Source organism: Lactuca virosa, chromosome 7 (genome assembly GCF_052849685.1).
Source record: "Lactuca virosa cultivar CGN04683 chromosome 7, Lactuca_virosa_CGN04683_v6, whole genome shotgun sequence".
Taxonomy (NCBI): domain Eukaryota; kingdom Viridiplantae; phylum Streptophyta; class Magnoliopsida; order Asterales; family Asteraceae; genus Lactuca; species Lactuca virosa.
In genome coordinates, this window is record NC_136432.1 from 128838466 (window position 1) to 128852927 (window position 14462).

The 14462-nt window shown below is 31.8% G+C and overlaps 1 long non-coding RNA gene and 1 other non-coding gene across 4 annotated transcripts; one reads left to right on the forward strand and one right to left on the reverse strand.

Moving 5' to 3' along the window:
• The first annotated feature begins 8200 nt into the window (after nt 1-8200).
• Nucleotides 8201-9947, forward strand: LOC145125899 (uncharacterized). 3 transcript variants are annotated; one of them, XR_013716212.1, is made up of 5 exons: nt 8201-8429; nt 8554-8623; nt 8768-8843; nt 8978-9056; nt 9620-9947. It is a non-coding gene; the product is annotated as an uncharacterized LOC145125899 (long non-coding RNA). The 3 variants fall into 3 exon arrangements; XR_013716211.1 differs by having other exon boundaries at nt 8201-8454; nt 8978-9947; XR_013716210.1 differs by having other exon boundaries at nt 8978-9947.
• A 3174-nt stretch (nt 9948-13121) lies between these two features.
• Nucleotides 13122-13193, reverse strand: TRNAD-GUC (transfer RNA aspartic acid (anticodon GUC)). The gene has a single exon. It is a non-coding gene; the product is annotated as a tRNA-Asp (tRNA).
• Between the last annotated feature and the right edge of the window lie 1269 nt (nt 13194-14462).

A 14462-nucleotide genomic window follows, 5' to 3' on the forward strand; every position in this document is an offset into this window, starting at 1 on the left:
CCTATTCATCAGTTGGATGTAAAAAATGCATTTTTGCATGGTGAGTTACAAGAAACGATATATATGCATCAACCGTTGGGTTACATTTTGTAAAATTCATAATAAATGTAGAAATATCGTATGGACCTGTACAGGTAGTTATTGGCAATATAAAAGAATATGGAAAATATTTTAGTTATGATAGGGTTTAGTGGTGTTAAAATGGCCTTGAACAGGCTGTTGTTTTGGGTCAAAATCTGAAAATTTAGTCTAGTAATTCGTCTATATGTTTGGGTATAGAATAACAATTTTTAATCTTGGAGGCATCTAGTAATTTAGTTTTTTGTGTTGTATTAAGAGAGACCGTGATACCTCAAGCACTTACAAGATTTGAAGTGGGAAAAGGGCGCTTCTTGACAAAGGTGATTTAATCTTTGTGGAATTTAAGAACTTTGTTAGGGAATTCCATATCTTACATGGATTGGAATGAACCTAGGTTGTATAAGTTGCATGTTCCTCTATTGTGTATGATTTGCTATTGACACTACTGAATTTCTTATTGTGTATGAAAAGTTAGGATGCATATATGCTAGATTCTTATTTTTTATGTGAGAGGTGCGTTAGGTCCACGATAGAAAGAGTGTTTTGTGTTGATTAATTTGTGATGTATGCATGTCATATTTCTTGGAAATATTTGTCTATGATGTTTAGGACAATGAATGCTAATGGTATAATGGCCTAAATATTGAAATCATGATATGTGCATGATTATATAGTGGTGTAAAATGTTATGGCATACTTGCATGTTTACATAGTGAGGAACTTTGAAGTAATGTGCCTTAAAGTGCACATAATAAAAAGGCATGATTACTTAGGAAGTATGGAGAATGGTGTTGTGTAACCCTTGAATGACGAATTAATAATACATTAATTAAAATAAGGAATACACTTAGAGGGAAAAGGGGTAGTGTTGGCTCCACGAGGAAAACCAATTAGGTTTGGCTCAATGGGGAAAGCTAACTAGGGCTGGCTCTATGACTAAAGCCATTAGATGTTGGATCTATAAGGATAGCCAAGTAATGTCAACTTAACAAGGATAGCCGGTTAGGGCTGACTGTATAAGGAAAGTCAGTTAATGTTGGCTCTACGAGGAAAGCCAGTCGAATGGTTATTTTAGACGACCATTTTGACACATAGTTCACTTAAATATAGGGAAACCGGAGTAATGTTGTCTCTACGAGGAAAGCTAACACAAAAATCACGTGGGATTTGGTAGGTGTAACATGATGGAATTTTCACTGCTTGTACCAATCCTTAACGACAACGTGTGTACTTGTATATGCAACACCGGAGAGCAAACACAGCGAACCGGGGGTAATATTACGAGTGAGAGTCGTGCCTCACATAGTGCATTGGGTCGTGGCGGTCACGTTAGTAGTGAACATGATACTTACCTTGGGGGTTACTGATGAACATATAGACCTATAAATGGGAAGTATTTGATAATAATTACAAAGGTGATTATAGGAGAGTAATTATTAATGTTGAAAATGAAGATTACTATTATCTTATAATATTATAGTGATGTATGAAGTATTAATTAGTTATAAAAATTATTATGGAGTGTAACTAGACGTAAAAAGATCTAAAGAAAAATAGTATTATTTGAGCATTATTGTGTTGATTATGTGATGTATTTGATGTCATGTTATGTGGTTTTTGAATGCATGCTTATATGATGTTTTTTCTGACCCATTTGGGATATGTGCATTCCTTAACATTGTACTATGATTGACTCATTTAACGTATGTTGACACTTGTTTCTTTGCTTGTTATTTGTCTTGCATTGCTAAGGATAGCATAGTCTGATGCATTGGTGAGGATGGGGTCATTTTGGTTAGTTATATAGAATTGCTTTCGTGATGATACAATTTGAACACATCGTTGAGTTTTCATAACACTTGGTTTTTGAGAGCTTGTTTTGGTTTGGTTTTATGAACTTTAATTTCTATGAATGTTGTTTTTGGTAATAAAAGTAACATATGAGATGTTTTCATAAAATTCAAAATAAGACTTCGGTTAACATATTTTGGTTTTAAAAAGTTATAAATAAAAAGAAAATTTTTGGTGAAAAATCACGACTTTACACCTTAGTGATTCATTTAAATGTAACAAGGAACACGCTAGTCGTGAGCTTAAGTGAAAGACACACCACATCAAATCTCCACCTCATTGTCGTGAATCATTAGTGGAGTGGGAGGCTTGCTTGTTTGGCATGTTCTTTCATCTCATGCTTCCTTACAGCACCTTATTTGTGGTATGGCCTATACTTCATGAATGCAATTATAAAAGAGATCATGGACTTGAAAAATGCTAGTTTTTTCTCCATCTTTTTTCCTCTCAAAATTGTAGCTTTCTAAGCTCATTCCCCCTATTCTCTCTTGCAATGTGTTGTGTAGTTTGAGTGTTTTAAGTCGCTTCTACTTTAAAGCTTATTTGGTATAAGTTTTTTAAGGATTAAGAAGTGTTCAATACAAAGTGAAGGCTAGCATCTTTTTGTGGTTTACTCTTGTTTTGTGGATACTTGTAGAGAGCCTCTACTTTGAGTCGTTTGCCTCATTTCATCATCTTTCAATCTCCAATGAGAATCAATGTCTTCAAAGGTTGTGTTTATTTTATTTTCTATGCCTAATTTAATATTTCTTGTATTGCAAAATGATCCTTGGTGGGTATAAAATGGTTTTAATATTATTCAAATTTTAATGCTTCTGTTGCTAAACTCATAATTTATTATAAACTATGTTTTGAATAAAATCCAACAATTATTTGGTTTATTTTGTTACTTAAAGATCTATATATATATATATATATATATATATATATATATATATATATATATATATATATATATATATCTTTAACTAACAAAATAAACCAAATAATTGTTGGATTTTATTCAAAACATAGTTTATAATAAATTATATATATATATATATATATATATATATATATATATATATATATATATATATATATATATATATATATATATATATAACATTCTCCTTTTAGCTTTGCAACGGGTCTAACAAAGTGCATGGGTCATGGATATTGGCGGTTTTTATAGAGAAAATATACAACTTCTACAACATTGAACGGAAATTGAAACAAACGATATTTAACTTTAGACAAAAAAAAAATATTGGAATGTCAAAAATGATTTTATATTTATTTATTTTGAAAAGATTGTGTCTTTTGTATCATTTTTTTAAGTTTGACACGTCATCATTTCACATTATCATTACATAACCAAATGGTCAACATTACACCAATCAACAATGATAATCGGGTAAACGGTCAACATTGCACCGATAAGAAAAAATAGTGTTTAAATTGCAAAAGTGGGTATCAAAAAAACATAGTGATTTTTGTGCAATTTACTGTTTTTAAAACTTATGATTTTTTAGAAAATTATTGTTACAATTTTTTCTACATCTTTTTTACAACTTTCTTATATATTTTGTACAACTACCTTTATATATATATATATATATATATATATATATATATATATATATATATATTACCTCTTTTATATTTTTTACTAACTTTGTTTTTTTAAGAAAATTGTTTTTTAAAATTATATATATATATATATATATATATATATATATATATATATATATATATATATTATACAAACTTTACTATTTTTAAAAATAATTTAAGACGTTCAAACGATTAAACTAATAGTACAAGTATCACAACTAAAATAGTATTAAATTTTAACCTACATTTTGAATTCTTATATTTCCCAACAAATCTTATCTCTTTCCCTAAATTCCGACTTTATTCAAAATTTTAAAATTTGAAATCATCCAAACCTACAAGTTAAAATTACAACTAATCCATGCATATACTTCTTTACCCGGTGAAGGAATTTTGACCCACCCTTTAATCCCTTAAGTGAGTCAACCGAAGCCAAGATTTAAGCCAAGATTAAAAGGGATTCAATATTTTGTAGTTCAATACCCAACTCCTGTTCTCTGACCCTTTATCCCGAATCGCATTTCACCACAGTTACCACCTCTCCAAAACCCCACATCTCATTTGTAATTATCGTCGTCGTCACCCTCATCTTCGATAGTGAAACCCCACACTTTCATTAGAAAACCCTCTCTTTCTCTCTATTTTATCGTATTCCCTCTAGAAAGATACCCATTAGTCGAGATGACATCAGAACCGCTACACCATCATCATACCATCTCCCCTTCGCTGGAGCACTACACCACCATTGCACCCACATCTCACTCCTCCCATGTTCTGCCTCCTTTCGCCTTCAACCACCTACATTTGTTACTCTAACAATGATTTTCACCTCCGTTACTGCTAAACCAACAACAACTGCCTTCAGGTGCTTACTTCCTCCTTCAACAAACCATAGATGCTTCCCTGACTACATCTAATAACCCTAAATATTATATCTCTACATCTAAAATCCCAAATTCGAAAATCCCAAATCCTAAAAACCTTGATCTAAAAACCCAGGTATTTTCGAAGAAAAGCCTAACAGAGAGACGAGGGAAGTCAGTTATTTCCTTTTTTCTTGTTGTTAATATTTGATTTTGATTTGAATATCATCTCTTTTTAGTTTTGATTCTATTAGATTCTTACTTCATCAAATCAACTCCACAAAGTTGTCCTCTTGAGTATCGATTGAAGATGATGAAGAAGAACAAGTGATCAATTGCTACCTCTTTCGGACCAACAACAAAGCCCTAGAGGCATTGGCAAAGTATGATTATTTCATTCATGTTGTTTCATTTTTAAGCTTCACGGCGTGTAATCTCCCAAAGTTCCCATTTTTTAAAAATCATATTAAACTTCCTTTGATTTAGAAATCTTGAAATTGATTTATGTATTTTCAGGAAAATTAGGTAAAGAAGAGATGGAGGTACCAGAGGTAGAGGTGGTTATGGTGGCAGCATCTACCGATCTACCTAAAGGCTTATGACCGGAAATGGTAACATAAGCGCTTGTGAAGGGCATTTGTCTAGCTGTTGCAGCGGAAGAATTTCTACTGAAATTTTTAGCAAGCTCATCGTCCATGGTAGGTTCTTGCATTGTCTTTATTCACTAGTCGCCGTCGCCGCCCCTCCTTCTTTATTCACTAGGAACCATGCCACCCTTTCATCATCTTTTTCTTAATATCGGAGATGATTTGGTTTTGGTTGTATAAGGTACTCTGTGTGTGTGCGCACGCTATGCAGGCACCAAAGTTGTGTTTAACATAAATGGAAGCTTAATTATGTTGGGCAAGATATGTATTGCTATAAGTTCATTTTTCCTCTCTTGCAGATTGCAATATGGTACGGTGGAGTTGGTAAACTACAACAAAAAGAATGATAGCTGAGGTAAGGTTTTAAAACTTTTGCTATCACCGTACCCTTTAAAACTTTTGCTCATTGTACCCTAATCACATTTTCGGGTTCCCTAAACATAGATTTCATAAATATATTGAGGTTTTTCTTTGTGTTGATTTCTATGTTTTTTGTATATAGCTTTCTATGGTGACAAAGACCCAACAAGTGCATCAGACCTAGGCTTTTAATGATGCAGTAAAAGAAAACCAGGTTGAAATTACTCACTCAATACTATATATTATTTACCTTTTCATCTATTAAATAATGTTTTTTGTATATTAGTTTTTTTTCCCATATGGATTCATTTCTATTTTAGTATTTTTTTATAGTTTCTCCCAGATAACCTGGCTCAAAGTCTTACGATCTTGAAGCCTTTTGAATTTTTGGGTCGATTTATTGATAGTTTGACTTTGCTTTTGAAATTAAAGGTACTTTCTAATTTACTGTCGTTGAATGATGCTTGAATCTTATCTAAATTGTTTCATATAATGTCGTTTGCAAATTAGCAATTAAAATAAATTGGTGATCGAAGTAAGAAGGTAGGCTGGGCCATAGTCTTCATTCTTTGGAATATACTAAAATTATCTTAACTTTCTAGCAGTTGGGTATTTCATTGACGAACACTGAAGTGTGTAGTCACAAAAGTAATCACCGACAAACCAAAGATAGTAATTGGTAACAATAAAAAATCAATATAAAGAACTTCTCAACAAGTTGATGGTGCCAAGTAATGATTTATTAAAGTTTGACTACTTATTGCAAATACGATTTTGAATCAACATCTTTCTGTGAGTTAAGTATGTTAACCCTTTTTTAGATTACTACTTTCCGCATACTATTATGTTTTTTATTGATTTTTAAGAAATATAAATTGGTTGCTTAGTTCTTGTAACAATATCGAGAGTGAATTGCATTTTGGGTCCTTTTTTGAGGATTTTATAATGTTTTGGATGCGTGGTTCAAGTTAATTAATTAATTTGGGACCAAAGTTTCACAAAACAATTATTTTCAAGGATAAAATAGTTATTTTACTTGGAGATGGAATTATGGTAAGGAGATGAAATTGGATTAAAGTTGTAAGTATTCATGGCCGATTTCTCTATTTTCAGGGAAGAAATGTCATTAATGGGAAAAGTGGTATTGCAAGGGTAGAAAGTGATTCTTTTTTTGTTTACATGGACTGTAGGTGAGATCATGCTTCTCTACTCAATGTGGTATGTCTTCTTTTTTTGTATTATGAAAGTAGTTAGTAGTGTTTGGAGGTGTGTTTAGTGTTTGATTTAATGATATTGCAAATGAATGAACATGGGATTTTACAAAAGTTAAATTGTTGTTGCTTAGGTAGGGAACCTTGACTTTTGAAAAACTGTCATACACCCTTCTTATTTACAAGATATGGAGGAATAGGTAACATGATGCTGCTGTTGTAGGTATGTTGCTGTAGTGTTTTGTATACGACTACCGAGTCAATTTTATACGATTTAGAGGATTAAAACATGATGACTTATTATGTTTAATAACATTACTTATATTATAGTATGTTTTTGAAAGGTTTGGATGGTTAAAGGATTGGTGTTACATTTCATGTTCAAATTATGGAATGGGTTTTTTATTTTGCATTTTCCTTTTCTCCTAGATTAAAGATATGTAAAGTTAACCACTTGGGTTGTGGTGACTTGGTAATGCATGTGGAAGATATGGTGGATAACCTATTGACCCATGTTCAAATCCTGGCACTACTCAGCCCTTGTGGCCATCAAGGTTCGCCTGCAGTGACTCCAGGGCATGAGGCAAAGCCTCATGTTTGCAGCGGGGGATTAGTCGGTGCGCCAAAGCTGGCCCGGAAACCCTCGTTAGGGAAGTTCCCTTTCCAAAAAAAAAAGATATGTAAAGTTTTGTATTCCAAATTTATATCTTTTGTCACTTACCTTATTTATATTTGGTATTTTGCTATTTACTGTGATTAAATGCAAAAAATATCAACGTACTTCAGTTTATTGTTTAACAAATAATCTTGCTTTGATTTATGTTTCATATTTTTAACAAATAATCTTGCTTTGATTTATGTTTCATATTTTTTTTTCTTATTTTAAGCATCATACTTTGATAAAACTATTGACAAAACTATATACCGAAAGGAAACCATTGACTGTCTCCACATTATGTATGTAACTATTCTCCAAAGTTATGCGGTTAACTATTCTCCAAAACGCTGAACCTTAAACATAAAGAAAACTATTTCACAAAATGAAATTATATTTGAAAATCTTAATTAATATTAGACAAAATTACATAAATGGTCTCCATGGTTTCCAGATTCTTGGTTTTTGTTCCAATTTTTTTCGTTACATATATGGTACATAGATGGTTTTCGTCCTGAATATAAACGAATTGTCGAATCATATATGTTTCCGAATTAGCAGTTTACCTTTTCATTGTCTTCTTGTCAAAGTTGGGTGTTTCCAAATAGAAATAATTGCTGAATATATATATATATATATATATATATATATATATATATATATATATATATCTTAATACCTTAGTAAGCATTTAGCTGTTAAATTTTAAGAGATACAACCCTTAAAACATCATATACAACAAATTTATGCATTTAAAAATAGTTAAATCTTATCCTATCAGTATTTGAAAAAATCAAATAACATAATACATAACATAACATTTTGACTTTTTAAACTTTGGCGATTGTTGATAACCGTCTCATAAAACTCGGAAGACCCGTTCAAATCGTTTCTAGTATTATCCTTTTATAAGCCACCCTCCCCTCTCACAATTTCTGTCATATATCTCTATAAACCCTACTACCCTTGCTTCTAGCAATTACCGTCGACATCACAATGAACCGCCGGTGTTACTAGAAGCCGCCACGACCTCAACATGCGTCACTACTAGTCTCATCTTTCTCTCAATAAACCCTATTCAAAGCTGCTACTTCCTTTGTCATCGTCAGTTAATGCACCCATCGCCACCAGAAAGAGATGGAAACCCTAAAAGATCGTCCTTTCAGTATTTTTCTTAACTATATGTTTATGTAAAATCTCTATTGCATGAAATATTTTAAATAGATCCTTAGATTTGGAATGTTTTCAATTTTGTGGAATGATTTGGGTTTGATTTGTTTCATTTACAGGTTGATTTTATCATTTTCTGAATTGAGGATGTGATTATGAAACTCAGAATCTGGAAAAAAAAGGCAATGGGTGAGATTACGACATTGCAAGCAATCGTCTAATTCTCTTGCTTATTTGTTTTTATTCGTTTCTAATGGATACACAATGCATGCCAACTTTTTGTTCATCTTCATTACACTTATTGGTTAACATTTCGTGGTATTTAATTTGTAGGTGATAATGTGAATTGAAGGTTATTTGAGATGTACTTCAAGAAAAAGAAATCCAAGATTTTGACAGTACTTCAGTGGTATGTCATTCCCCCCCCCCCCCCCCCCCCCCCCCCCCTCTTTCTCTCTACATTAATGATGTATTTTTTTCTCCCTTTTCCCTTGTATCTTCCCTATACAGGGGTTTTAATTTTTTATTATTTGTTGTGATTAGGGCTTGATAAACACCAATTAATACTTATTATGCCTCTCTTTCTCCCTCTCTGCAACAACTATGCTTGTTGGAAATGAAGGTAACAAAGTAAATGCATCTGGCTTCTTCTTCTTTTACTATAAACTGATTTGAGTTTCATTTTTGTTCTAATTTACCCCATTATTCAAAGTTTCATCTTGATACATGATACCTGCTAATAAATGGAGTCCTTCAAGAAATTAAATGATTAAAACAATCTTATAGGTCTTAGTTCATGTCCCCTGAAATGTCATTTGGAGTCTCTCTCTCTCTGTCTCTCTCTCTCTCTCTCTCTCCCCTTGCAGCATGCCAATAAAACACAACAAAAAGTCTCACTCTCTCTCTCTCTCTCTATTTATGTATGTGTGTTTGTGGTAGGGCACAAATTTCTTTGTGTGTGTTTTGTATGTTGTTGTGTATGTGTGTTTCTGTGATCGGTCAAAAAATGTAAGTATGTTGCTAAAATTATGTAAAATATAAAGTACATTACCCAAAATGGTGTGAGTGGTTGTACGTGTATGTGTGTGTGTTTTTGTATTCATATGGCTATGTCTGTGGTGTTTTTAATGTTCATAACACCAAATAAGAGGAGGCCAACCACCTAAGCTTCTTGAACATTTCCAGATGAGAAATCCAACAAATAAACGCATACATCATCAAGGAAACCTTTAAAGTTCACAGCAGAAATAAACCCCAAGGGAAAAATGGTCAAGTTGAATACCAAAAGTGTGCAGGCCATCCGACTAGGTTTGCCAAAACTTTTATAAAAGGCACAAATAACAAACGGATTTGCTAGAATTAACCATGAAATCTACAGACCAAGTCAGGGGCAAAATGGTGCAGATTTCATATCATTTTTATTAGTGTTAAATGGATGAAATAGCAATGTATTTCTATTGATTTGTGTATTGTAACATCCTATTCTCATTTTTATTTTTGTCCTATTTCAGCATTTTACTTTGTTGACAAGTAACAACTAACAAGAGTAGTCTTGTACTTTGTTTGCTAAAAAAGGCTTGAGGAATGCACCTAAAAAACAACTTTCACGGCTACGAAGAAGCTTACTTTTGAGTTTTTTTAGTATATATACAAGAGGATATTACGTAAGTCAACTTTTGAGTTTTGTATATCATATAAATGGTGTAAAAAAGTACCACTTTTGGGATATTGTCGTTATCTGCAAACAATAAAGGGTTACATGAAAATTTTCATTTAATAACAATATATTTGATGGTTTTAACTTTAATTAATATGCATGTTTGACATTGAATTTTATAATTCTATTTAATAAGAACATAAGATAGCAACTTATTGTGCAAGTTCCATATGACATGAATTTAGCAATAACGTCCAACATGAAGATGACCATTCATGATGGGCTTTGGGTGAAGTGGGTTGGTGGTCACATGGATTTTACAAGTCTATCATAAAATTTAAAGAAATGTTGTTTATCATTTTTACAGTTCAAGTATAATTTTAATTTTATAGAAATAGAATAATGTTTAAGTTGAAGGTACAATAAAATTAGTTTATTAGATAAAACATTAAAAATAATTAAGAGATCCATGTTGATTGCTTATTTTTTGGAAAATAAAAGAAGATAGTAGTGCAAGACAATATAGCTACCAAGATTTTCTAAAAAAAAAATGTGGCATCCGAGCTCACGTCGGTGGAATCCTCGAAAACATGGATTAATACGAGGTTGTTTGGTTTCTTCTAATCAAACTGAAGGAAGTGATACTAAATTTACCTACTTTTATTGCATATTAGTGGTCCTACATGTTTTGAAGATCTCTACATTGTCAACAGCGGAAAACACTCAACTATTTGCATAAAAGAATTAATCGTCTATAAAAACTAATTTCTGAAAACAAAAAAAACTATTCGCACCCGTCGCTTGGCATGGGTAAACGGCTAGTGTTATATATATATATATATATATATATATATATATATATATATATATATATATATATAACTTTTTACATGTTTTTAAAAAAAATCTATTTTAGAAATTGGTTTTTTGTTTATAAAGTTTCAATTTTTTTAAGAACATATAAAAGTTCAATTTTTTACATATCATTTTCACAAACCATAATCTTTTAAGTTTTATGTAAAATTCAACATAACCCTATTATACATTAAGTTTTCAGCAAACGATGGAACATCTAGTTATATTAAACATAACCCTATTATATATATAAATTTTCAGCAAACGATGCTACATATAGTTATATCAACTATAATAAATGAAGATCCATTTTGCCACATGTCAATCTCTGATGAGTTTTGTCACTTGTCATTTTATGATATTTTTGAAATTAAATAATATCCACATGTCAATTTCTAGGTTTTTTTAATTTTTTAAATTAAAAATTTTCATAATACTTATATATGCAAAGTATTAAATATAATAAATATGATAGTAATTCTAATTAATACATTTATTATTTCCTTATTTCAAAATTTTATTTAAAAAAATACTTAATGTTTACATTTTAATATTTAATTTTTTTAATCAACTCGTGTAAAACACGGGTTTTACACCTAATTATATAATAATTACTAATGGACAAATATATATATATATATATATATATATATATATATATATATATATATATATATATATATATAGACACACACACACAAGGATACAAGGCTATCCAGACGGCACTTATCCCGACGACGATTGTCGTCGCTAAAAGTACCCCTGTCCCGACGACTTGTCGTCGCCATACCTTTTGTAAACTTTGACCAATTTAGTTTGACCAGGACCTCTGTTCCGACGACAAGTCGTCGGTACAATTTTGGCGGGAACGACAAAAATATTCGCGGTATTCTGAAATTTTATGCCGACGACATGTTGTCGGTATAGGTATAAAAAAATATATTTTTCATTTATTTTTATTTCATGTGCCAGAAATACACAACGACGTAGTTTTGGGTATGCTATACCGACGACTTGTCGTCGGCAGGACACGTGGCGATCCGCGTTACAGGGCTATCCCGACGACATGTTGTCTGTACAGGTTTTTAATTTCTATTTTTTTTTGTTTCAGCAAAAAACGAAACGGCATCGTTTATAAGACCCTACACCGACGACATGTCGTCGGCATAGGGGTTTACCCTAAAATATACGCAGTCTTCATTCATTTGCACAGCAACGCAGCCTCCATTCACCTCTCCGACGAAAATCAGATTCCAACTTTCATAACCGGCGATTGGCCCCAGGTAAGGTATTTTCTACTCCTATTTCGTTTGTTATTGCTGTGTGCTAATGATTTCGACCCCGAATTTGGCGTTTTTTTTGGTGTTTAGAATTGTTCACCGGTGGTGAAGCACCACCGTCCGTCTTCCACCGCCTCAAGCTTCTCCACCGCGAGTTGTTCGCCGGCGCCCATCGTTCCAGCTTATCTCCTTCACCACCCTTTGTATTTTCTTGCAGGTAACAAAACACAGCATGTATCACGATCGATGTTGTCTGGATAGGGTCCGAATTTGTCGTCGCCATAGGGTGTTAATGTTGTAGTATATATATATATATATATATATATATATATATATATATATATATATATATATATTCAGATTTCAGAATAGAAAACTTCAAGTTGTCTTGGAATAAAAATAAATTACAGACATGGCCTTATGATATATGAAAATTTATAAATCATATATATTTCTGCAAGAATTTAATTACACGAATTGTCCCTAAAAGGAATGAAAGATAAATGCATGGTTATGCACTTGTGCCCGTTAGCCCATGTCACGTGTAAGGCACGTGATGAACATCTTGTTCATTTTGCCCTATTCATCTTCAACCTTCATTTTCCTCTTGAGTGTTTGTTTCCTTAAAATTAAACTCATAGAAGGCTTCACTTTATTCTGAAATTGGACGTGTGTGTAATGAAAGAATCTAGTGGGAAAAAAGTCGAGTTTTTCATCATCAAAAAATAACTAGTGCTGTTAAGAATTAAATTCAAATCATAAACATAAAAGGAAATGTACTTCACAGTATTTTGGATAATTAAACAGAGGAAGTGTAGAAATTGAAACTTTGAAGGTCCTATTGCAATAGACGGAAAACTTATGAAACTTTTTAAAAATAAATCGGAAGAAAAAACGCCGTTGCCGGGGATCGAACCCGGGTCACCCGCGTGACAGGCGGGAATACTTACCACTATACTACAACGACCGGTTTTTGTTATAAATGTTGGAAATAAATTCTTGAATTAGATTTTAATAATTCGTAACCTTTTGAATTAACAAGTTGCGACCCACGCGCCATAGACAAATGAAACCGTATGACAGTTGACAAACGATCATATTATCAAAATTTAAATCTTCCTTTTTGCTCTTCCTTAATTATTTGCATCTATACCCTTTAAACATGTTGTCTTTGGTCAACTAGTGTAATACCTGTTCGGTGAACGGGTTGACCGATAAATGGATAATCGTTCGGTGTTTATATAAACTCACTAGCTATACAAAACAACGTACTTATATCGAGTATACCATCCTGCTTCCAACTTTTTTTTATTACATCATCCTATTTTTATTACAACAACATTACATCAAGAATAGCAACATAACATTTTTTTTTATTTAATTCAAGTTGTCATGAATCTAGGTCACAAAATTTATTCCAATTCCACATATGATGTCAAACAAATAACACTATCAAATGAATTTCACAAATACAAGAAAATACAACAAAAGCCCAATAAATCATATTACTTCCCCATGCTGAAAGTTTTATGCCTCTTCTTTTTTGGAAAGGGTTGACTTAAGATTCTCGAAAATCATTCAATGGTAGTATAAGATCAAAATTCAGGTACTTAGTATTTCCATCCAACCACCTGCAATTTATCAAAACGCTACCAATATGGTTAAAAGCCATCTACATAAAAAAACATATGAACGTTTAATATAAACTATACTACAGTACAACATACACGTTTAACAAAGCCCATCTCTTGTGTTACCCATAAAATAGTAAATGATATACCTTTTGAGTAAATTATAGTTCTAGTCCCTAAGATTAGATATGTTTTTTCAAATTTGGTCACTAAAGAAATTGAATGGCGATTTTATTCCTTATTTCGAAGTTTCATATCCCTGGATGACCTACTTTAAAAGTTCAGTCGTTAAATTTTAGAAATTGACCATTTTACCCTTGATTTGACTTTTTCTTATTTCAAAATTTGTTATTATTGTTATTATATTAAAGGAAAATGAGAAACATAACTTGATCATTAGTACCACATTATAATTCAGAACTTGATTGAAACCAGATCCACTTATGACATCCCTAGGAAACAAATGTCACAAAAATTTCATATAAATAACTAATGAAAGTAAGATGCTATAATACACAATCAAATGAAAGTAACTACTATATCTTGCATTTATCCTATGATTAAGCTAAATGCAAGAAATAACGATATACTTTCATTTGATTGTG